The sequence below is a fragment of the Grampus griseus genome, assembly GCF_964374135.1.
Source record: "Grampus griseus genome assembly, chromosome: 4".
Classification (NCBI taxonomy): Eukaryota; Metazoa; Chordata; class Mammalia; order Artiodactyla; family Delphinidae; genus Grampus; species Grampus griseus.
Genome location: NC_138997.1, coordinates 96,183,050 through 96,208,678, shown reverse-complemented (window position 1 = coordinate 96,208,678; position 25,629 = coordinate 96,183,050).

Genomic DNA, 25,629 nt, shown 5'->3' with positions numbered 1-25,629 from the left:
TCCTCCAGCTCCATTTTTCTTTCTCAAGATTGCTTTGTATGTGCCTCCATACAAATTTTAAGGGTTTAGTCCTAGTTCTGTGGAAAATGCCACTAAAAAACCCACCAGTGGGTAAGCTGATAGGGATTGCATTGAATCTGTAGATTGCCTTGGGTAGCATAGTCATTTTGACAATATTGATTCTTCCAATCCAAGAACATGGTATATCTTTCCATCTGTTTCATTGTCAATTTCTTTCATCAGCATATTATAGTTTTTGGAGTACAGGTCTTCTGTCTCCTTAGGTAGGTTTATTCCTAGGTATTTTATTTTTGATGTGATTGTAAATGGGATTGTTTCTTTAATTTCTCTTTCTGATCTTTCATTGTTAGTGTATAGAAATGCAACAGATTTCTGTGTATTAATTTTGTATCCTGTAACTTTACCAAATTCATTGATGAGCTCTAGAAGTTTTCTGGTAGCATCTTTAGGATTTTCTATGTATAGTATCATGTCATCTGCAAACAGTGACAGTTTTACTTCTTTTTTTCCAATTTGGATTCCTTTTCTTTTTCTTCTCATTTCCATGGCTAGGACTTCCAAAACTATGTTGAATAAAAGTGGCAAGAGCGAACATCCTTGTTCCTGATCTTAGAGGAAATGCTTTCAGATTTTTTCCGTTGAGTGTGATGTTAGCTGTAGGTTTGTCATAAATGGCCTTTATTATGTTGAGGTAGGTTCCCTCTGTGCCCACTTTCTGGAGAGTTTTTATCATAAATGGGTGCTGAATTTTGTCAAAAGCTTTTTTTGCATCTACTGAGATGATCATATGATTTTTATTCTTCAATTTGTTGATGTGACGTATCTCACTGATTGATTTGCAGACATGAAAAATCCTTGCATCCCTGGGATAAATCCCACTTGATCATGGTGTATGATCCTTTTAATGTATTGTTGGATTTGGATTGCTAGCATTTTGTTGAGGATTTTTGTGTTTCTGTTCATCAGTGATATTGGCCTGTAATTTTTTTTTGTGATATCTTTTTCTGGTTTTGGTATCAGGGTGATGGTGGCCTCATAGAATAAGCTTGGGAATATTCCTTCCTCTGCAATTTTTTTGGAATAGTTTCAGAAGGATAGGTGTTAACTCTTTTCTCAATGTTTAATAGAATTCGCCTGAGAAGCCATCTCATCCTGGAGTTTTGTTTGTTGGGAGTTTTTAAATCACAGTTTCAATTTCAATACTTGTGATTGGTCTGTCCATATTTTCTATTTTTTCCTGGTTCAGTTTTGGGAGATTGTACCATTCTAAGAATTTGTCCATTTCTTCCAAGTTGTCCATTTTATTGGCATATAGTTGTTTGTAGTATTCTCTTATGCTCCTTTGCATTTCTTACCTCCCTCCTTTCTGAAGCTGCTCCTAGTTAAGACCAGTTGCTCCATCTATGCACAAGACTCCTTTTCCTCTTCCTGCTCAAAGACATTGGTTCTCTCCCCCCTATATTGTTACTTTGTTCCTCAGCATATGAACATATTATTTTCTCATAACCACCACCACCACCATCATCATCATCATCATCATCATCATCATCAAAACCCCACTTACTCTCCTTTCGCATCCAGCAATTGCCCCAAACTCCTCAAGAGAGTTTCTATGGTGTCCCTTCAACTCCTTTAGTCCAAATTCCTCTTTAACATACTTCAATCAGACTTTCGTCTGTAGTATATTCAGAATCCAACCACCTTCACCACCTCCATTACTTACACTTCACCCTAAGCTTTGTCCATCTCAAGCTTGAATTACCGCAATAACTTAGGAGTTGGTATCCCTGCTTAAAACTTTGTTTGCTGTAATTCCTTCTCTACAGAGGAGCCAGAATGGTCCTGTGGAAACACAACTTGGATGATGCCACTCCTCTGATCCAACCCTCCAATGGCTTCCAATCCTACTCAGAGTAAAAGCCATAATCTCACACAGGCCTATAAGGCCTTACATGATCTGGCCCCCTCCTACCCCTCTGACTTTCTTTCTCACCTCTCTCTTCCCACTCATTTTGTTCTAGCTCTTGCTCAAATTTACAGTCATCCACCTGCATCAGAGCATTTTCACATAGTGATCTCTCTTTTTAATCACTCTCCCTCCCACCCCAGATCTGCATGGTTTGCTTTCTCACCTTTGGTTTTTACCCAAATGTCATCTTTTCAGTGAGAACATATTTAACTGCAGCACCTCTTGTTGGACACTGTCACTGTCTCACTTGTCACCCCAGCATTTATCATAACCAAATTCACTCTAATCTTCTTTACTTATTTAGTTTTTTGCCAGTCTCCTCCACTGGACACAAGGTACATGAGAGCAGGGACTTTTGTCTGTATCCTCAGTGCCTAGAATGTTACTGGACAAATAGTAGGCACTCAACAAACATTTGATTAATGAAAGATAAAATAAATGCATTCATGAATAAATGAAAAAAAGAAAAAAACTGTAAATGCTAATTTAAGCAAATGTAAGTCAATTTATTTATTGCAAGATTTCTTAGGGTTTTTAGTTTGATAATGCTGTTTATGCTTCTCCTGGAGGAGGATATGGCAGATACAATTCCTGATGTTTCTCATACACATTTGACCACTGGTGTCTCAGGGCATCTTTTGAGATATGTTCTTTAGACCTGTGCTACTCAAAATGTAGTCTGTGTACCAGTGCTGGTTCAGAAATTGTTTATTAATTATATGCAATGAGAAAAATACAGAAATCAAGAGTAAATATTTAGAAAATTTTATAGTAACTTGACATTACTGCCAAGACCATTATCGGCAGGCTTGTTTTTTGTTTTGTTTTTCTCATTTCATTTTTCTAGTAATTCATCATTATTGTTTTTTAAAAAGTATCAGTTCATGACAGATTAAAAATAACAATAAAAACAAAAAATCTGGTCCTTACCACAGATAATTTGAGAAGCAATTTATTAAAGCACACATTGGGAAACATAGGTTAAAGTCCAAAAGTATAAAAAAAGCATTTTGAGATCCAGCTGCCACTTTTGTTTCTGGGCTACTTTCTTGCCATTTCTCCAGTTGCACCCTATATGCCAACTGAGTCAATTTGTTTTTCTGTGCACATTTGTCCAGACTGTTCATTTGCTTGATAAGCCTTTGGCCTCCTTACTGGCCTGGTGCACTTTTCTTTATCCTTCTAAACCCAGCTCCAAAGCCTGGCTCTGTGAAGAATCCTCAGATTCTTCTACACTGATCTGGGTTGCTTCTCTGTGCTTCCACAGCATTCTGGTAAACTTATCCCAGAATTGATTCCCCTCTCTTGAATCATTTTCTCTACCACAAATACGCACTGGCCACCTGCAGTATGCAAAGCTCTATAGTCTCACTGGTAGATACGAATAAATCCAAATTCTTACTTTGGGAATTCACTCTCTAGCAAACACAACATCATCTACTAAGTAATTATTCAGAATTTATTGTTTAACAGATTTATTAAGATATAATTCACATACAGTACAATTCACCTATATAATTCAGTGGCCTTTAATTATTCACAGAGTAGTATAACCATCACCACAACCAATTTTAGAGCATTTTCATCATCTCCCCAAACATGTACCCATTAGTAGTCAATTCCTTTCTCTCTCAGCCCATATCTCATCCCTGGGGAAACCACTAATCTACTTTCTATCTCTATAGAATTTCCTGTTCTGGACTTTCCTATAAATTGAATTATACAATATATGTTTTTCTGTGTCTGGCTTCTTTCACTTGGAATAATATGTTTCAAGATTCAACCACATTGTAGCATGAATCAATACTTTTTTCCTTTTTGTTGCTAAATAATACTTCATTACATGGGTATGCCATGTTTTATTTATTCATCAGCTAAGGGACGTTTAGTTTGTTTCTACATTTTGGCTATTAAAAATAATACTGTTATGAACATTCATATACAAGGTCTTGCATGGAAATATGTTCTCATTTCTCTTGAGTATATACCTTGGAGGAAAACTGCTGGGTTATATGATGTAATAGGTTAAATTGTGGCTCCCCAAAAAGATATATCCATGTCTCAACCTTAGAATCTATGAATGAGAAATTATCATAGATGTAATTAAGTTAAGGATCTTGAGATGAGATCATCTTGGATTACCTGGATGGGCCCTAAGTCCGATGAGAAGTGTCCTTATAAGAGACAGTAAAATACAGAGGAAAAGGCCATGTGACGATAAAAGCAGAGATTGGAGTTATGCAGCCACAAACCACAGAAACACTCAGAGCCACCAAAAATAGGGAGGCAAGGAAGAAGTCCCACCTAGAGACTTCAGAGGGAGTGTATCCCTATCAATAAACTTTATTTTAGACTTCTGACCTCCAGAACTGTGAAAGAATACATTTCTGTTTTTTTAGGCTACCAAGTTAGTTTGTAGTCATTTATTATGGCAGTCCTAGGAAACTAATATATGTGATAAGGCTATTTTAGTGTTTTGAGAATCTCCCAGACTGTTTTCCAAAGCAGTTTGTACCATTTTACATTCCCACTAGCAATGTATGGAGTTCCAGTTTTTCCATATCCTTGTCAATACTTCTTATTACCTGTGTTTTTTGATTATAACCATGATATTGAGTGTGAAGTAGTATCTCAATTTAGTTATTTTTTAATTGAAATATAAGTGACATACAATATTATGTTAGTTTCCAGTGTACTACATAGTGATTTGACATTGGCATACATTATGAAGTGATCACCATAAGTGTAGTAACCATCTGTACCCATACAAAGTTACTGCAATATTTCTGGCCATATTCCTTATGCTGTATATTATATCCCTGTGACTTATTTTATAACTGGAGATTGTACCTCTTAAACTCCTTCACCTATTTTGCACCCCACCATCCCCTCTGGCACCCATTTGTTTGTTCTCTGTATCTATGAGTCTGTTTTTATTTTATTTGTTTTTTAGATTCCATAGGTAAGTGAGATCATACAGTATTTGTCTTTCTCTGACTAATTTCACTTAGCATAATACCGTCTAGATTCATCCATGGCGTTACAAATGGCAAAATTTAATTTTCTTTCTCTTATGACTAATATTCCTCTCTGTGTATGTGTATATATATATGTATATAATATACCACATCTTCTTTATTCATTCATCTATCAATGGACACTTAGATTGTTTATAAATCTTAGGTACTGTAAATAATGCTGCAATAGACATTGATGTGCATATATCTTTTTTTCTTTTTTTGCAGTACACGGGCCTCTCACTGTTGTGGCCTCTCCCGTTGCAGAGCACAGGCTCCAGATGTGCAGGCTAGCGGCCATGGCTCACGGGCCCAGCCGCTCCGTGGCATGTGGGATCTTCCCGGACCGGGGCACAAACCCACGTCCCCTGTATCGGCAGGTGGACTCTCAACCACTGCGCCACCAGGGAAGCCCCCTATATATTTTTTTTAATAATTTTTTAAGTTGGCAAGTCATGTCAATCTGCGATCATTCTTTTTATAATTAATATAGATAGTTATAAATTAACCTCTAAGCACTGCTTTAGCTGCATACAGTAAGTTTTAATATGTTTGTCATTTATCTCAAAGAAGTATTTTCTAATTTTGCTTGTGATTTTTTTTGACCCATTGATTATTTAGCAGTTTGGTGCTTAATTTCCACATAATTAATTACAAATTTCTAAATTTCTTTTTTGTTATGGATTTCTAATTTCATACATTGTAATCTAAGCATATGCTTTGTATGATCTCAGTCCTTTTATATTTATTGTGGCTTGTTTTATGTCCTAACAAACATATGGCCTATACTGGAGAATGTTCCATGTACACTTGAGAATAATGTGTATTCTCCTGTTTGGGTGTTCTTAAAGAGAGAGATTTATTTGTTTTCACTGTTCATAGTGTTGTTCAACTCTTCTAGTTTCTTGATCTTCTGACTAGTTCAAGATGTATTTTTAATTTTAATATATTTTAAAATGCATTCAGTTTGTTTTTCCATTTCTCTTAAAAAATAATAAAATAAGTAAGTAATAACCTGGTATAATCAACAGGTGGATGATTCCCTTTTCCAAATTAAAGCTAAACTTACTTACTTATGGCTGTTTTCTACTCACAGGATTAACCAAATACCCCTTTCCTTGTCCCAGTCAATTCTAGAGCTGAGCAAAAAAGAGTGCTTTACCTAATAAATACCCCAGCATACAAGTTAGTGGGAATTAAAACTGGGTTTATTTAACTTTCATCAGTTGTCTAGGGCAATGTCCAGTGTCCTGGGGGCTCAGCAGTTGCAACCTTCTCCCTCATTCCCATTACATTGGCTTGCTTGCTGTCTTGAAGCAGAAAGATCTCTGGATACAGACAGACATGGATTAACTGCTCCAACCAAAAGATATAGACTGGCTGAATGGATACAAAAAAAGACCCATACATATGCTGACTGCAAGAGACCACTTCAGATCTAGGGACACATACAGACTGAAAGTGAGGGAATGGAAAAAGGCATTCCATGCAAATGGAAATCAAAAGACAGCTGGAGTAGCAATACTCATATCATACAAAATAGACTAAAATAAAGACTATTACAAGAGACAAGGGCACTATAAAATGATTGAGGGATCAATCCAAGAAAAAGATATAACAATTGTAAATATTTATGCACCAAACATAGGAGGATCTTAATATATAAGGTAAGTGCTAACAGCCATAAAAAGGAGAAATTGACAGTAACACAATAATAGCAGGGGAGTTTAACACCCCACTTACATCAATGGACAGATCACCAAGACAGAAAATCAGGAAACATAGGCCTTAAATAACACATTAAACCAGATGGACTTCTTAATTGATATTTATAGAGTATTCCATCCAAAAGCAGCAGAATACATATTCTTTTCAAGTACACATGGAACATTCTCCAGGACAGATCATATGCTGGGCCATAAAGCAAGACTTTGTAAATTTAAGAAAACTGAAATCATATCAAGCATCTTTTCCAACCACAATGCCATGAGATTAGAAATCAACTACAAGAAAAAAAAGCTGTAAAAAAAACCACATGGAGGCTAAACAATATGCTGCTAAACAACCAATGGATCACTGAAGAAATCAAAGAGGAAATCAAAAAATACCTACAGACAAATGAAAATGAAAGCACGATGATCCCAAACCTATGGGATGCAGCAAAAGCAGTTCTAAGAGGAATGTTTATAGCAATACAATCTTAGGAAACAAGAAAAACCCCAAATAAACAACCTAAACTTATACCTAAAGCAACTACAGAAAGAAGAACAAACAAAACCCAAAGTTAGCAGAAGAAACAATAAAGATCAGAGCAGAAATAAATGAAGGAGGTATGAAGAAAACAATAGAAAAGATCAATGAAACTAAAAGCTGGTTCTTTGAAAAGATAAATAAAATTGATAAACCTTTAGCCAGACTCACCACGAAAAAAAGGGAGAGGGGCTCAACTCAAAATTAGAAATGAAAAAGGAGAAGTTACAACTGACACCACAGAAATACCAAGGATCATAAGAGACTACTATAAGCAACTATATGCTAATAAAATGAACAACCTGGAAGAAATGGACAAATTCTTAGAATCTCCCAAACTGAATCAGGAAGAAATAGAAAATATGGACAGACCAATCACAAGTACTGAAATTGAAACTGTGATTTAAAAACTCCCAACAGTGGATATATGTATATGTATAACAGATTCACTTTGCTGTACACCTGAAACTAACACAATATTGTAAATCAACTATATTCCAATAAAAATTTTAGAAAAACTTCCAACAAATGAAAGTCCAGGACCAGATGGCTTCACAGGCAAATTCTATCAAACATTTAGAGAAGAGTTAAAACTTATCTTTCTGAAACTATTTCAAAAATTTACAGAGGAAGGAACACTCCCAAACGCATTCTATGGGCCACCATCACCCTAATACCAAAACCAGACAAAGATACCCACAAAAAAAGAAAATTACAGACCAATATCACTGATGAACATAGACGCAAAAATCCTCAACAAAAGAATAGCAAACCAAATCCAACAATACATTAAAAGGATCATATACCATGATTCAAGTGGGATTCAATCATATACCATGATTCAAACCAGGGATGTAAGGAGTCTTCAATACCTGCAAGTCAATCAGTGCGATACACCACATTAACAAATTGAAGCATGAAAACAATATGATCATCTCAATAGATGTAGGAAACGCTTTTGACAAAATTCAACAACCATTTATGATAAAAACCTGACTCTAGAACTTACTAGATATGTGACATTGAGCAATTTACCTACCTTCTCTGTTCCTCAGTCTTTTAATCTGGAAGTCAGACATGAAAACATCAATTTTACAGGGTTGCAATAAATGTTAAAATATGATAAGGTCATTATAGTTCATTATAGTTCATTATAGCACTCTCCTCAAATAGTAGCTTAAAACATACCAGTAACAATCCTTACCTTCTCACTCTCTTTTCTGTTTATACTTCAACTTTCAGCTAGAAGTTGAGCTCATTCTAAAGTCAAAACTGCTGACCTGCTTTCTCATCCTGTCCAGTACCTGCAAACAACTGATACTCTTTTGGGGGCAAGAATGGGTAACAGGAGTGTTGCCTCTTCCTATTTCTTTGGCTACCAGTTGGAATTCTACTGTGAATGAATTGACTACCTGGTCCCATAGAGCTGCTAGACATTAGCATCTTGCTTCTACAACACTCAAGTTCACCATGATTCTTTATATTCTAAGCACACCCTTTGCAGGTACTGCTACCTGAGACCAGGATCACTCTCCTGCCTCATTCCGTTGCTTCCATAATTTTTCCATATATTCAGGTTACTTAAGTCCAAAAACCCCTTAGGACTCAGCCCAGCTAAATTACAGACAGTAAACATTGAATTCCAGGGTCATATTGACAATGTTCATAATAGGCAATAGATACATCTGACACTTCAAGGAACTTACAGTTTCTCAACATTGACCCAGACAGCCCTTTAATCTAGGCCAGATGGCAAATTGATCATTAACCTCATTCTGATGGAGTTGTTTTTCCCCAAAATGAGGCATTATAATTAATTATCTGTTATCTGGCATTTTATCAACAAATACCATCCATTAACTAACACATTCAATGACAGTTCAATGATAATTAATTATCATAGTGATAACCTGTGTCACTAAATGATTCTGAAATCACTTCAGAATACAGAGAACGAAAGTAACAGTAAAAAGGAGAATGAGAGACAGTGAAACAGATCAAATAATGCTCAGCTTGTCTTAATATTGAAGGTATGACACATCATTTCTTTACTGTCCTCAAAACCCCATCCCACCTACAGAAATACCCCACGTAGCATCTCCTAATGGAGCTCCCATATTATATCAGGAAAATCAATATACTTTAGAGTTGGCTGTGTCTTTTCCAAAATTCATGCCACCACCCCACTCTAAAGTCATAACGTGACCCATCCAGAGGATTGGTCAGTAGAAGTGGAGCAAACACGTCTAATTCCAAAAGAAATAACACATCAGTGCCCATTATTATATTTACCGCCCTACACTTTAAAAAGAAACAACTTCCTTTCCCTTCCCCTAAGACTTTTCATAACAGTCAGAAATCTTTTCTGACATATAGAGTAGCAAGGATCTAAACAAAAAAAAAAATAATAAAATAAACCTGATACAATAACTTTTCATCTGGGCTTGACATTATTTTTATTGCTTAAAGATTGTTTATTCCACATACACAGTAGGCATTCAAGGCATTGTGGTTTGATTTAAAAGGCTAAGTGAGGAAATGTGGTAAATGCCTGAATGAAATGTCTGTCCAACTTGAAAACTTTCTCTGACTTTCTCTCTCTTTGGATTTGCTGTGAGAGCTTATTTATTCACAGACACTATGCCTCAATATGTGCAGCTTCCCCTGGGAACTGGTACCCCCTCTCAGTGATGGTGGAACCACTCGGGAGTTACGGAATTAGAATAGACAGGCCTCAAAATCATAAATGATAAATGAAAAGAAGCAACAAAAGATGTTTATCTTCATGAACACATGCTAAGATAGAGTACCACACTGAAGTAACAGGAGACGTGCCTGAAGAAGATATGAGAATACACAATGAAAATTTTGGAATTAGTTTTTTCTGCCAGTATAGTACTGGCACAAAAACAAACATATAGATCAATGGAACGGGATAGAAAGCTCAGAAATAAGCCCACACACCATGGTCAATTAATCTACAACAAAGGAGACAAGAATATACAATGATGAAAAGATAGTCTCTTCAACAAGTGGTGCTGGGAAAACTGGACAGCTTGAATAAAATGAACACTCAAGAATGAATGAAATTATAAAAGAATGAAATTAGAACATTCTCTAACACCATATACAAAAATAAACTCAAAATGGACTAACGGCCTAAATGTAAGTCCGGGTACTATAAAACTCCTAGAGGAAAACATAGGCAGAACACTTTTTGACATAAATCACAGCAATATTTTTTCGGCTCTGTCTCCCAGAACAATGGAAATAAAAACAAAAATAAACAAATGGGACCTAATTAAACTTAAAAGCTTTTGCATAGCAAAGGAAATCATAAACAAAATGAAAAGGCAACCTATGAACTGGGAGAAAATATTTGCAAACAATGCAACCAACATGGGATTAATTTCCAAATATACAAACAGCTCATACAGCTCAATATCCAAAAATAAAAAACCCAATAAAAAATGGGCAGAGATCTAAGCAGACATTTCTCCAAAGAAGATATATAGATCGCCAACAAACACATGAAATGATGCTCAACATCACTAATCATTAGAGAAATGCAAATCAAAACTACAACGAGGTATCATCTCACACCAGTCAGAATGACCATCATCAAAAAATCTACAATAAATGTTGGAGAGGGTATAGAGAAAAGGGAACCCTCTTGCACTGTTGAGAATGTAAATTGATACAGCCACTATGGAGAACAGTATGGAAGTTCCTTAAAAAAACTATAAATAGAGTTATATGATCCAGCCATCCCACTTCTGAGCATATACCTGGAAAAGATGAAAACTGTAATTAGAAAAGATATGCACCCCAAGGTTCACAGCAGCACTATTTACAACAGCCAAGATATGAAAGCAACCTAGTGTCCATTAACAGAAAAATGGATAAAGAAGTGGTACATACATACAACGGAATATTACTCAGCCATAAAAAAGAATGAAATAATGCCATTTGCAGCAACATGGATAGACCTAGAGATTATCAAACTAAATGAAGTCAGATAGGGAAAGACAAATATCATATGATATCACTTATATGTGGAATATTTTTTTTAAAAAGTTACAAATGAACTTATTTACAAAACAGAAATAGACTCACAGACATAGAAAACAAACTATGGTTACCAAAGGGGAAATGGGAAGGAGGGATAAATTAGGAGTTTGAGAGTAAAATATACACACTACTATATATAAAATAGATAACCAAGGACCTACCATATAGCACAGGGAACTATATTCAATATCTTGTAATAACCTATAATAAAAAAAATCTGAAAAAGAATCTAAATAAGAATCGAATAATCTATAATGAAAAAGTATTATATATATACACACATATATAATTAAATCACTTTGCTGTATACCTGAAACTAACACAACATTGTAAATCTACTATATTTCAATAAAAATTTTAAAAAAGAAAATTTTGGAATTGGAATTTTGAGACTCCTGGAATCCTTCTCTTCTATAATGACTGTTACTTTTGAATAAAGGGAGCATGGCATTTCCTGAAAGTTTGATGGCCATCATGACTCATTTTTGGAGTTTCTGAGGCCCTCTCCCACTTTGTTGTGTCAAATGGGCATGCTACATTGGTCAGGTTACATTCTTAAAGCCAGATGGCACAGGGTCACTGAGGATGTGGCTATATTGACAAAGGAGAGCCACATAACTTTAGCAAACCTCCTGATTTCTCATCTGTGTGGGCAGAGTCTTGGGTAGTATCAGCAGACCCTGAACGATTCTGCTATGGAAAGCTGGTACTGATGGTAACAAACTTGGAACATCTGCCCCAGAAGATCTCCTGTGAGAGTCATGAACAGGACAGACTGACCAGCCTCCAATTAGTTTACTGGAGAAAATACAGGGCTACATAATCTCATGCCTGATTTCTTACAAACCAGGTTCTAAGAGGTGGAGAAGATATATTCCCAGATGAAGAGTCAAAAGTGACAAGAAAGCCAGAAAACAAGGATGATCAGATAGTTACTAGAAAAATTAAAATGCCCTAGGAAAGACAATAAACATCAGAAAGGCCAAGCGTGTGAGAAAGTCTTGAGTTCATGCTTTTGCATAGCAATGGAAAATCATCTGGGCAAGGCAAGCAAGGGAGCGTCTATTGCAAAGTGTAAGCTCTGGGCTTCTACTGTAAGAATGCCGGCTCTGAGCAAAACCTGCTGTCACCAGCGCAGAGAGGGCAAGGAAGACCCAATCTCAAAAGGAAACATTTCAGACCGAGAGAAAGCTCAGTGGACTCTGCTTTGATCACTCATCCTATGCAGTGCATTCTTCTTCTCTTGCACTGTAGGCTTGCAATAAACTCATACATGGAACTGTGTAAGTTGTGCAGGTGGCTCTTCACACATAACTCTGTTCCTCTTTATGGAAACTGGAATCATAGTGGTGGATGTGGATCTGGGGTTACCCAGAGAGTGGAAGGAAATCCAGGATGAGCATTTCTCATTGCAGGCTTAGTAAGATCTTGGAAAGTCCTTTTTGAATAAGTTTCTCTTCAACTCTATGATGGCTGAATTCAGATGTTGTGAGTCTCAATGTTTGGACAAAATCTGATTTAGTTAAGTGAACTGTAACTGTCCAACCAAAAAGAAAAGTTCTGTTTAACCTCTCTGTTTGTTGTGTTTTTAAATTCTTAAAGCAAAACAGTTTTCTTTTTACCTTTGAAATTCATATTTTTTTTAAAATTCCTCAATCCACTGACTCTTTACACAGTCACAAGTCTCCAAAACTATTTTTGTCCTTCTAAACTTACATTGTAAAACATACACAGATTAAAACATTTTAAAAATAAAATCTGTATCATTGTGTTATAGCCAATAATTCCTTTTAAAAAATTCTTTTGGATATCTTCACAAGTTAATAATCAGTATAAATTTTTTCACAGAGAAAATAAATGCCTTCTATATATGAAATACACTAAAAGGTAATATCTTCATTTTAAAAGAAGTATATTACAAGCGCCTTTTAAAGTATAATCCTTTACTTTCCTTCCAAAGATAAAGCTTCATAGAAGTTACCCGGGAAAGAAAAATATTTTTCCTGGTTAGCTAGAAATTTTTCAGACAGTTCCTCTACTGCCCTCTGAAGCTCAAGAACAACAATAACACCTCTACTTTGAAGACAGTAATTTATTCGTTTGAAATACTGTGCCAGAATTAGTGAGACCCCAGAGAGAATCAGACTCATTATTTCCCAGTCTCAACGCAGTGTGGCGAGGCACATTTGCTTAAATGGAAGGTCTACAATTAAGACAAGACCTTTTACAGAATAGAGAACTTAGAAGGTAGGTGATCTTATCCCTGATGCCAGAGTTATTAAACGGGTCCCTATTATTCACTTTTTTTTTTTTTTTTTTTGTGGTACGTGGGCCTCTCACTGTTGTGGCCTCTCCCGTTGCGAAGCACAGGCTCCGGATGCACAGGCTCAGCAGCCATGGCTCACGGGCCCAGCCGCTCCGTGGCATGTAGGATCTTCCCGGACCAGGGCACAAACCCGTGTCCCCTGCATCGGCAGGCGGACTCTCAACCACTGCACCACCAGGGAAGTCCCCTATTATTCACATTTTAATACATGACCTAATCACACCACTACCCAGACATTTGAGTTTTAAAACATTCAATCCTTTCAGGGTGTTTATAGATTGTGTTTTTGTGTTTTTATACTACCTATGCCATAATTATGACAGAGATACATTACAAGGAAAAAATGGAGGACAGTATAGGTAATATTGAGAATGCCATCTAAGAAACAGTACATAAAACTGTTTCAGAAAGTGTTCTATGTTGCTTCATGAGATCATTTTAATAGTGTACACTGGAACAGAGTGAGATCTTGGGTCTTTAAGTGTGATGAGATTCTTAGAACCTGAGGATAGACTGCACTGCTCCAGAGAAGGAAAACAAGATATGGGCAAAAAATAGGCCTTGTGGAACCCTTTGGCAGAGGTAGGAAATGGAGAAAAACTATTTCTTGTCTTTTTTTTTTTTTTTTTTACATTGGAGGTGGGGTAGGAAGTAAAGGAAAAAAGTCAGGAATGGAAGAAGGGAAGAAAAATGGGAAAGCAAAAAGTCAGGGAAGAAAAGGCAATACAGAATATTTATTGAGCCCCTACTTTTCACTCTGTACTTTGTTCACATAAACATATAGGGTATTAACCCTATTTTAACAGATGAGAAAATTGAACTTCAAAAATTTTTTTAAAAACCTAATTTGGTCTAGTCATACAAGTGTTAAGTGGCAAAGCCAAGTACAGAAAAGAAAGGCAACTGCACTAGACATTGCTTATCTTGCACCTCTCAATGCCTTGACCAAATAACCTCCTGGGTCCCAGAGAGGGAACTAGCAGGAGAGACTAACGCATATAAAGGAAAAAGAGGAACAAAGAGTCACAGACCAGAAAGAGGGAGCAAGGGTAATTACAATCTCAAAGAGCCTTTGGTGACCCACTGAAAAGCCACAGGGAGTCAGTTTGTTATAAGAGAGTTCTTGGCCAAATTCCTAATTCAAGGCCCAGGTACTAATAAAATAATAAAAAATAAACTGTCCTCCTTGGAAGCCTACAGTCTTTAGGATGCTGCTTTTAACTCTAGTTGTCTATCAGAGGGTTGACAGGGATGAGGAGCTAGGGCTGAGTATCAATGCTTTCAGTTCTGTGATTCTCAAAATGTGGTCCCTGGACCACCAGCAGCATTATCACCTGGGAATTACCATAAATATAAATTTTCAGCACTCCTCCATTCTCAGACCCATTAAACAATAATTTCTGAGACACGGCCCATAAATCCGTGTTTTAGCAGGCTCTGCAGGGGCTTTAGAGGTATGCTTAAGTTTGAGAACTAGGTTTGGATAAGTCCTTTAGCACATGCTCTGGGTTCCTTTTACTATCAGGTGAGTTTAATGGGTCCTGCTATAGGTATTGAGGGAAACTTTTACCATAGACCTAATAAAATGCTCCTTTCCCCTGGAAAAAGGTAAAGTAATTCAAATTCTCTTCCCTCATTTTAGCTGTGGATTGATTGAAATTAGGACAGTAGGCTACCAGTTCCCAGAGTCCTAGTAAATTTGATTTCCTAACTGGGAAGAGGAAGGAAATTAGGCAAGTTAAAAAGTTAAGGAATTACAAAGAAATGGAAAGATATCCCATGCTCTTGGATTGGAAGAATTAATATTGTCAAAATGGCCATACTACCTAAAGCAATCTACAGCTTTAATGTGATCCCTATCAAATCACCCATTGCATTTTTCAGAGAACTAGAACAAATGATCCTAAAATTTATATGGAACCAAAGAAGACCCAGAATTGCCAAAGCAATCCTAAGGAAAAAGAACAAAGCAGGAGGCATAACACCATCCAACCCCAGACTTCAGACAATACTACAGAGCCACAGTAATCAAAACAGTGTGGTACTGGCACAAAAACAGACATATGCATCAATGAAACAGAATAGAGAGCCCAGAAACAAACCCATACACCTATGGTCAATTAAACTTTGCCAAAGGAGGCACAAATATACAAGGGAAAAAAGACAGTCTCTTCAGCAAGGGATGTTGGTAAAGTTGGACAGCCACATGTAAATCAATGAAGTTAGAACACACCCTCATACCATACACAAAAATAAATTCAAAATGGCCAAAGATTTAAACATAAGACATTACACCATAATATTAGAAGAGAACATAGGCAAAACATTCTCTGACATAAATCATACAAATAATTTCTTAGGGCAGTCTCCCAAGGCAATAGATATAAAAGCAAAAATAAACAAATGGGACCTAATCAAACTTACAAGCTTTTGAACAGCAAAGGAAACCATAAACAGAATGTAAAGACAACCTACGGAATGGTAGAAAACATTTGCCAATGATGCGACTGACAAGGTCTTAATCTGCAAAATATGCAAACAGTTCATACAACTCAACAACAAAAAACCAAACAACCCAATCGAAAAATGGGTAGAAGAACTAAATAGACATTTCTCTAAAGAAGACATACAGATGGCCAAGAAGCACATGAAAAGATAGTCAACATCGCTAATTATTAGAGAAATGCAAATCAAAACTACAACGAGGTACCACCCCACACCAGTCAGAATGGCCATCATTAAAAAATCTACAAATAAATGCTGGAGAGGGTGTGGAGAAAAGGGAACCCTCCTATACTGTTGGTGGGAATGTAAGCTGGTGCAGCCACTATGGAAAACAGTATGGAAGTTCCTCAAAAAGCTAAAAATAGAGTTACAGTATGATCCAGCAATCCCACTCCTGAGCATGTATCTGGACAAAACTATAATTCAAAAAGATACATGCACACCAATGTTCATAGCATCACTATTCACAACAGCCAAGACATGGGAACAACCTTAATGTCCATCAACAGAGGAATGGATAAAGAAGATGTGATACATATATACATGGAATACTACTCAACCATAAAAAAGAATGAAATAATGCCATTTGCAGTAACATGGATGGACCTAGAGATTATCATACTAAGTGAAGTAAATCAGAAAGATAAAGGCAAATACATTACGATAACACTTATATGTGGAATCTAAAATATGACACAAATGAACTTGTTTATGAAACAGAAACCAACTCTCAGACATAGAGAAGTGACTTGTGGTTACCAAGGGGAAGGGGGCATGGGGGAGGGATGGAGTGGGAGTTTGAGGTGAGCAGATTCAAACTGCTATACATAGAATGGATAACAACAAAGTCATACTGTATAGCACAGGTAACTATATTCAATACCCTGTGATAAACCATAATGGAAAAGAATATTTTAAAAAGAATGTATACATATGTTTAACTGAATCACTTTGCTGTACAGCAGAATTTAACCCAACATTGTAAACCAACTATACTTCAATTTAAAAAAAGGGAATTAGGTAAGAATAATAAAATTACTGATGGCCTTTATCTCTACATTTCAATTCTAGAAGGTGAGCATTTTATATTTTGCCAGGATTATATAAATGGAGCTGGATGACTTTTCTTATATTTTCATTTTGTGCTCAGAAATATTTGTATATACTAGTTCCTATGGGTTGTGGAAGGGGGGATGAGACAGTAAACAGTCCACTTTAATCCCATATCATATTAGCCAGACAGGTATATCACTATTTTGTTTTCACAGGTGAGGACACAGGTTCCTCCACCTACTGGTTCAGCTGTGGATGAGATTCAAACAATTCCTTCTGTCCCAGGATTTGACATTCAAGTGGGAGAAGACCACGATATCCCTTTGTGGCAGAAAATGCATCATACTTGATTTTACTAACAATGTCTAATAAAACATCTGATTAAATGATCTGGAATGTCATTTAATAGATTTCTTGAAAAGACATGTATATTTAATATTATAGTCTGAATTTGCATAAAGAAAATGGAATGCACTCACCAACCAGTTACATGAGTGAGAAAACGAATTTTGTATTGTTAATCTGCTGAAATTTGGGGTTTTGTATATTACTGCAACTATCAGTATCCTAATTAATGCATTTAATTTCTTCTAGATGATAATTTTATTGAGGATAATTTCCATGTTTGGAAAAGTATGGATTATATAAAGTTTCATGATCTGGGTTCTTCACTCATTGGTTTTGAGGAAACTGATGGGTTTTTCCCCTCTTTTTTCCTCTTCAAGGAAAGTGTACTATTTGAGATACGGCTCAGATAGATCTGGATCTAATTAGGCTCTACCACTAGATATGTGAGCATAGGCAAACTGATGAGCTTTTCTCCTCTCCTGGCAAAGTAAGGATTACAAATCCCTATATTCTAAGATTATTATGAATATTAGAATTAAAATCCATAAATGCCTAGTGTAATGCCTGGCTCTTAGCTAGTATTAGCAGTTGGTGGTAGAGTTTCAAAAATATGTGCTGCACCTTCCCGGAGGAGAATCATACTTTTCTGTCCCATTATCATTGGGTTTGGCCATACGACTTACTTGGTTAATGAAATATAAGTGGAAAAGATGTGTTACTTGCTTAGAAGTTGAAGCCTGACCTCTTTTCTTTCTGACATGATGACTGGCACTACTCTAATTAGAAATTGCTTCATAACTCTGGATCCTGAAATGAAGATGACACGGAGCAAAGCCAGAGTTGCCTGACAATGGGACAAATGACAACCTTTTGATGTTATAAGACATGGGGATATGGGGCCATATGTTACTACAGCATCCCCAGCTTTTATGACAAGTGCATCAAATATGTTTCTCAACCAGACAATATGGGAAAAATTCTTTAAATTTCCTAACTCTCCATGAAGAACCAGGATATCTAGCACTTTCCCTGTCCCTCCTTCCTTGCCTCCCATGAATAACTACTTTACAATAAAAACAATGTAGGCTCTGTCTTCTAAGAGGTGATAAGACTTACAGAGAATGAAGTATTTTCTGACAGTAGTTAAAAAGAGTTAAAAAAACAAAAACCTGAAGATGAGATCTGATTTCCATGATGTCCTTTGGAAGTTCATATTTAATAAATAGAAATTAGGTCTTTACAGAAATTCAATTTACACTATTTTATTAGACTGTATAGCTTTAGGGAGTACAAATGAAAGCCTTGGATAAGAGATGATACTTTACATGAGGCAAATTCAGTATTTGGGGAATAACACAAAAGGCTTGGATTTCTTAACAGGGCTATAGAGTAACAGAACTTGATAGAAAATTGACATCTCTGTAGAATAATTCTATATCAGACAAATGGCAAGAAGCCCAGGGTAAAAAAATAATTGCCTTTAATTATTTTCTGTCATGAGTTCTACTGATGAGAAATATTTAACTGAAATTTTACTTAAGAACGGGCAAAATGAAAAAAAATGAGTGTCAGTGTTCACTTTGTTGATAACTCTAAATTTCTCATTTTATTGTTATTAATTTTTGGAGGGCTGGGGGGAATCTACTGTACACCTGGAAATCTGCTACTCTACAGTCCTATTAACTCAGAGTCTGCAGATGGAGAAAACAATGTTTCCATGCTGATTTTACTATATTCACAGTAAAACACAGAAGATAAATTCCTTGAACTCCTGGGGGCAATGCATGCCACAGGCTATGTTCTTACCTTATGGGACATTCTTTGGAAAACCAAAGAGTTAGTTCAAAACTGTAATGTTATGGAAGTCTCACTCCTCTTCTCCCACAGTTGCTACGATTCCTTGAAAAGAATGCCTTTTCCAAATAACATCATCTATAATGATCATACCCTTATGCAGAGGCTGGCCTGGATCAGGTAAGGGTAAAGGAAAAGACAGGAAGAAAAGGCAGAACCTGTGTGTAAGGAGGAAGTAAGCACATTTTTTTAAAAAGCTCTGCCCTACATTGCCTTCCTTATGTTTTTCAGAGCTTTCCTTTCACACTTTATCGTGCCGTATTTTTTATTAGAGGCTTAACTGACACCATGGTAACCTCTTCTCTCTAAAATATTGTTGAAAGGCACACTTTGAAGAATGCACACTTCTCTATTTTTACTTTAAACATGCTTTATAATTTGCCAAGTGTTTACATGTCAGATTGCACTTTACCTCCAGATCAACACTGAGTTGCATTCAGTGTGGATCAAGCATCCACTTAATCAAGCATATCCTTGTCTTGCAGATGAAATGAAGCTTGGAGAAGACATGACAGAAGTGACTAGGAACTCAAGCCACTGCACCCACAGCTCATATCACATGGGAAATGCCACTACCTACGTGTGGAACCAACACTGAGAGCTTGATGAGTTGAGTTCAATTCCATTAACTGACATTTCCTAACAAAGGCAAGCTATGTGTTAAAATGGTGTTGCTAAAAACGAACCATGATTTAACTAATGTTCTAACAATCGTGAAACACTTACAGCATATATTTAATACTGACCACCCTTGGTATATTTTTCAGAGTCTTTTTGGGTAATGAAAAATAAGTTCTCAGTTCCAGGGCGTGCAAAACTGTACTCTGGTACATTCCAGGAAATGCAAATTCAGCTATATTGCAGCTGCACAGATGAAAGCTTTGTGAAACTCTGATACTATAGCCAAGGAACTATTCTTCTCTATTTCACTGGTGATTTCTGATTCTGACAAGTAAAAATTGCATTCATATTTTTTACCCAGTTCTAGAAGATTAGAAATCTAGATGATATAGCCATGCTATTTAATTTTTAAATTCCATAAACTCAATTTAAAATGCATAAACTATTTTATCATGAAGAACATATTTCTCTTCAATACTATTAAATTTTTATTCCTGCAGCATCTTCTCACAGATTAGTTCTCTAGAGGGAAAAGAAAAGAAAAAAAATATATATATATATATGTATATATAATCTGATTGCTTTTCATATGAAGACCCAGAATGCTGCCTTCTAGATAAATGGAGTTTGGCTCAAATCTGGTATTTAATAAATAAACATCTCCAGCCCAAAAGGAAAAGTTCACTTTAGGTGTTTCTATCTTCACTTGAGAGCCAACAACATTCTATATTTCATGGAGGTAAAATGAGAGGAAAAGTAATATTTTTCTATCTATTTATCTATCATTTATCTGAGTTTCTCATAACATTGTTGAAAGTAGAATTTATTAGCCCTATTTTAAATAAGAAGACCCTGAAACACAGAGAAGAGTTTGCATAGCCTATGTGTTAGAATCTGTAAAACCTGAGGGTCAAACTTAAGTTGTCAGCCTCTTATACTTTAATACTCTTGTGTTTTCCATTAGACTCTCGGACAAAGTATGTGTGTTCTTCCCTCTCCCTGCAGGAACTCTGTCCTTTGAGTTCTGCTAATAAAACAGGGCACTGCTTTATTCTTTGTGTTCCTGTTCCCACTTCCCTTGTCTCCTTTAACAAAGCCAGGCAGGACTCTGCACCAGGCACTGCTCTAAGGGCTCAGGGTACAACAGCAGCCTGAGCACAGCCCCTGACCCCCAGGGATGTACTAGCTGTGCTTATCGCCAGCAGTTTCTCACTTCAATAATGTGTTGAATAAATTTTTAAAAATCAATGTGTGTTTTTAAAAGTTCAGCTCTGATCCATGGTCGGGATATAAGGACTTAGAGTCCTATAATTTATTCTGACTATATTTCTAGAGCCAATTACTCTTTAGCATGTCCATTCAGGTTTCTTTTCTTTTGCAAACTACTGTCTTTACTAAACTTTCTGCAGCTCCCTAGGGTAAGTTTGCATTGCCGAGCTATTTCTCAGGAATTTGCCTGACACCCATAGCTTAGTGTCTGAAGCAAATGTGATGAGCTCATATCATAGTCTCTCCTCTAGGTCTTGATGAAAATATTAAATCTAGGGACCAAGACTGAAAATCCCATTGAATGCCATTGACTTTTCTTACATTCTGAATTTAGAAATACCCACTCTCTTGGTAGGACATACCAGTCAACAATATATCAACTAATCCACGTATCATGGGGGCCACAAATCCACAGCTTACTGAAGCATGTCATGGGGCAAAACTAGTAGCCTTGCTGTGAAAGAAGGTATTTATGAGGCTTTCCTTGACACTCCAAACCTGCTCATTCACGATAGGAAGAGGCTGTGCTATTTGAAAAATCATTGTTAGTTCTCATAGGATCTCTCAAAACATTATTAAGTCCATGTTATAATTATTTTCTTATGAGTGCATTGTGTATAGAAGGTGAGTCAATCCCACTGCAGACTCATTCTCCAGGCTCCAAATCAGTCTGAAATATCCCCCAAGTATCATAATAACTGGAGTATTTTAGCCCAACGAATACAAGCCTGGAGGTATATTCCTACATAATTTATTATAATCTTCATTCACATTTTATTTCCTTATTTTGTTGTTATAAACAAATCCATTAAACAAAACCTGTCTTCAGTTCCTCTAACCTTTTAATATCAACCTATCAACACATCCTCCTACCATTCAAAAAATATCACATTTGATGTTAAGGTGGTGCAGCCACAATGGAAAACAGTATGGAGGTTCCTCAGAAAACTAAAAATAGAATTACCATATGATCCAGCAATCCCACTCCTAGGCATAGATCCAGAAAAACTATAATTCAAAAAGATATATGCACCACTATGTTCACAGTAGCACTATTTACATTAGCCAAGACATGGAAGCAACCTAAATGTCCACTGACAGATGAATGGATAAAGAAGATGTGGTACATATATACAATGGAATACTGCTCAGCCATAAAAAGAATGAAATAATGCCCTTTGCAGCAACACGGATGGACCTAGAGATTATCACACTAAGTGAAGTCAGTCAGAAAGAGAAAGACAAATACCATATGATATCACTTACATGTGGAATCTAAAATATGACACAAATGAACCTATCTATGAAACAGAAACAGACTCATGGATATAGAGAACAGACTTGTGGTTACCTCATGGATATAGAGAACAGACTTGTGGTTGCCAAGTGGGGGGGATGGTTTGGGAAGGGATGGAGTGGGAGGTCGGGTTTAGCAGATATAAGCTATTATATACAGAATGGATAAATAACAAGGTCCTACTGTATAGCACAGAGAACTATTGATATATTCAATATCCTATGATAAACCATAATGGAAAAGAATATTTTAAAAAAGAATGTATATATATATGCATAACTGAATCACTTTGCTGTACAGCAGAAATTAACAACATTGTAAATCAACTATACTTCAATAAAAATATATTAAAAAATATAAAAAATATCTCATTCTTAGAAAAACTTCTGCCATTCTCCTTTTTGTAAGTGGCAAATTTGGTTTTCTATTTGATTTCTTTCACTGTTAGTATTTCTATTTGATGTGTCTTATTTTTTTAATCCCATAATCTGGTTAACTTTCCATTTACAAAACAGTTCAAATTAGCATCAAAAGACTCAGGGCTTTAGGTTGTTTTCATTGTTTGTTTATTTATTTATTGAGTCCTCTGTTATTTCGTAGGCAGTCTTTATCTCAGTAGAGATTCCATGACTTCTTTCTACCTAGGACTTGAGTCTTTAGAAATCCCAAAGGTAAGGCTTTTCTCCTGTTGATGTATCCCAGTCTGGCACATATTACTTCTACTTCACCATCCCAGCTAAGACCTAAATAACTACTTTCTGCTTGCTGCTCCATAATAAAATAGGGTGATAAAGCCAGTTTCTCTAATGTTTAAAAGTACAAGTTTCCCTGGTGTCTTTTACAGTTGTAGTACCACAAAAATCTATATTGTATAGAAAAACAATTATCTGTAAAGCAGTTAAGATTCTCCTCAATAGAAGGAAAACTAACAAAGCAAAACAAAAGAAAAACACATCAAAGGTATAGTAATAAAAGGATATTTTCAAGTCACTGAAGGAGTGAGGATACGAAGATGAGCTGGCTTCCCAAATCGCTACCACTCAGACTCCAAATGCAGTTATTTTGGCCTCCATAAACACTGCTTTCCCCTAAAACCCTGACATGGGGGAATGACCTTGATTTTAGTCATCTCTCATTCCCTTATAGGACAGGAATATCCAGGAGACAGCAACACAGTGAATGCCATAATAATAAGCAGTATGGCTTTCAGTAAAGGTTTCTGATCTTTCCAGCTTGATTATAGGGTTTATCAATTCAATCTGAATCCCTTATATACTTCTGAAGGAGAGCCTTTTGTTACTATGTTCAGCAGAATTAGATGATCTAGATGGCAACATCCCATAGGAAAAAGATAATTGGATTTAAAAATATACATAATTGGATTTCAGGGTTAGGAAACTTGAGTTCAAGTTCCAACATTTCTACTTACCTTGCTCAGTTTTCTAATTTCAAAATGAAATTTTAATTAATTACAAATACATAATGACTACAATATGCCAGTCACTGCAGCAGATTATCTTTTAGGTGCAGTGGATGATCTTTAAGGCCCCTTGGCATTTCCCTTTAAGGACTGTTGAACCAGACCTCTGAACTTTTACATAAACTTCTGTGATTTAAAAGGAAGAGAAATGTGCAAAAGCCCAGTTTCCATAGGGCATGGGTTAGCCAGGAGACACTTACTCTTACCAACTCCTGTTCTTTACAGTATCCAGTCAATCTCATCCTGCCACCACCCAAGAAGAACAAAAGATGAAGCAAAATATAAAGTACATGAAGATAAAGCTGATATGATAAAACATAGCAAATCATGACAATAAATTAGAAATAATTTGCTGAGCATTGGCTATTGTTTAACTCTGTGGAAAGGCAAATGTGTCTGACATGATTCTTGTCCCCAAAAAGCAATATTCCATGACTCACATGGAATCAGTAATGCATTTTAAAAGGGACATATGATTGAGTATAAACAGTGTGGCTAAGACTTTAAAGCTGTAGGATTTAAGAACAGAGGACCACGTGAAGCAGGGTTGACTTCATGAAGGAAGATAGTACTCGTGCAACTCTGCAAGTATAAAGTTAGTCTTTAAAACATACACACACGTGCATATATCTTCATGTACATGTATATACACATGTATATTTACGTAACCTCAATGTTTATCACATAAAATGAAAATCATATAAAAATATTAAATAGGGTATTTAGTAAAACAATTCAGAGTGAAAGATAGTTTCACATACATCCGTAGAAAGCATAATATTGAAAATAAGTATGTGAATTAATAACATAGAGAAAACATTTACAAAATAAGAAAAATATTTAAAAATCATAAACATTAATAATATAGAAAATAAATTCAGAAAAGTTGAATTGTATAAAAAAGCCAGTTATTTGATATTATCAGTAACAAACAAGAAACAGATAACAAGTATTAGGAATAAGAAAGAGTGCACAAAGAGAATTTGGACACAAAGAGATTTTAAAATTTTTATAATAATATACAAATTTAAATGGTAATGGTTTTATAGGAAACAAAATGACTCAAAACTTTAGGAAACCTAAGTAGGCTAAGAGTCACATAAGAAATTTTAAAGCAGTCATATAGTCACAGCCTACTGCATCTAAACACTTGGGAAAAATATTTTTAAGAGGAAAACGAAATCAAATTTTCAAAAATCAACTGTTTCCTAAGTTAACAAATAGAGAGATGGACAAATTCCCAGTTCATTTAATCCTACCAACTAAGTCTAACTCTGATACCAAAAACAAATAAATAAAAATAAACCCAAACAAAACAGACAGGGATAGCTAAAACAAAACCAAAAAAAGTCAAAAACCAAATCTTTTTCGTATAGATAAAAAACTCTACGTAAAACAGAAAAAGAATCTTTGTAGGGTTATAAAATAAGGAATCTTCCTTAACTTGGTAAAAGGGTAATTAAAGAACCTCATCAAAACATTATACTTTACAATGATGATTCACTAGAAGCAGTCAGTTCCACTAGCATGATAGGAATACTTGTTTAC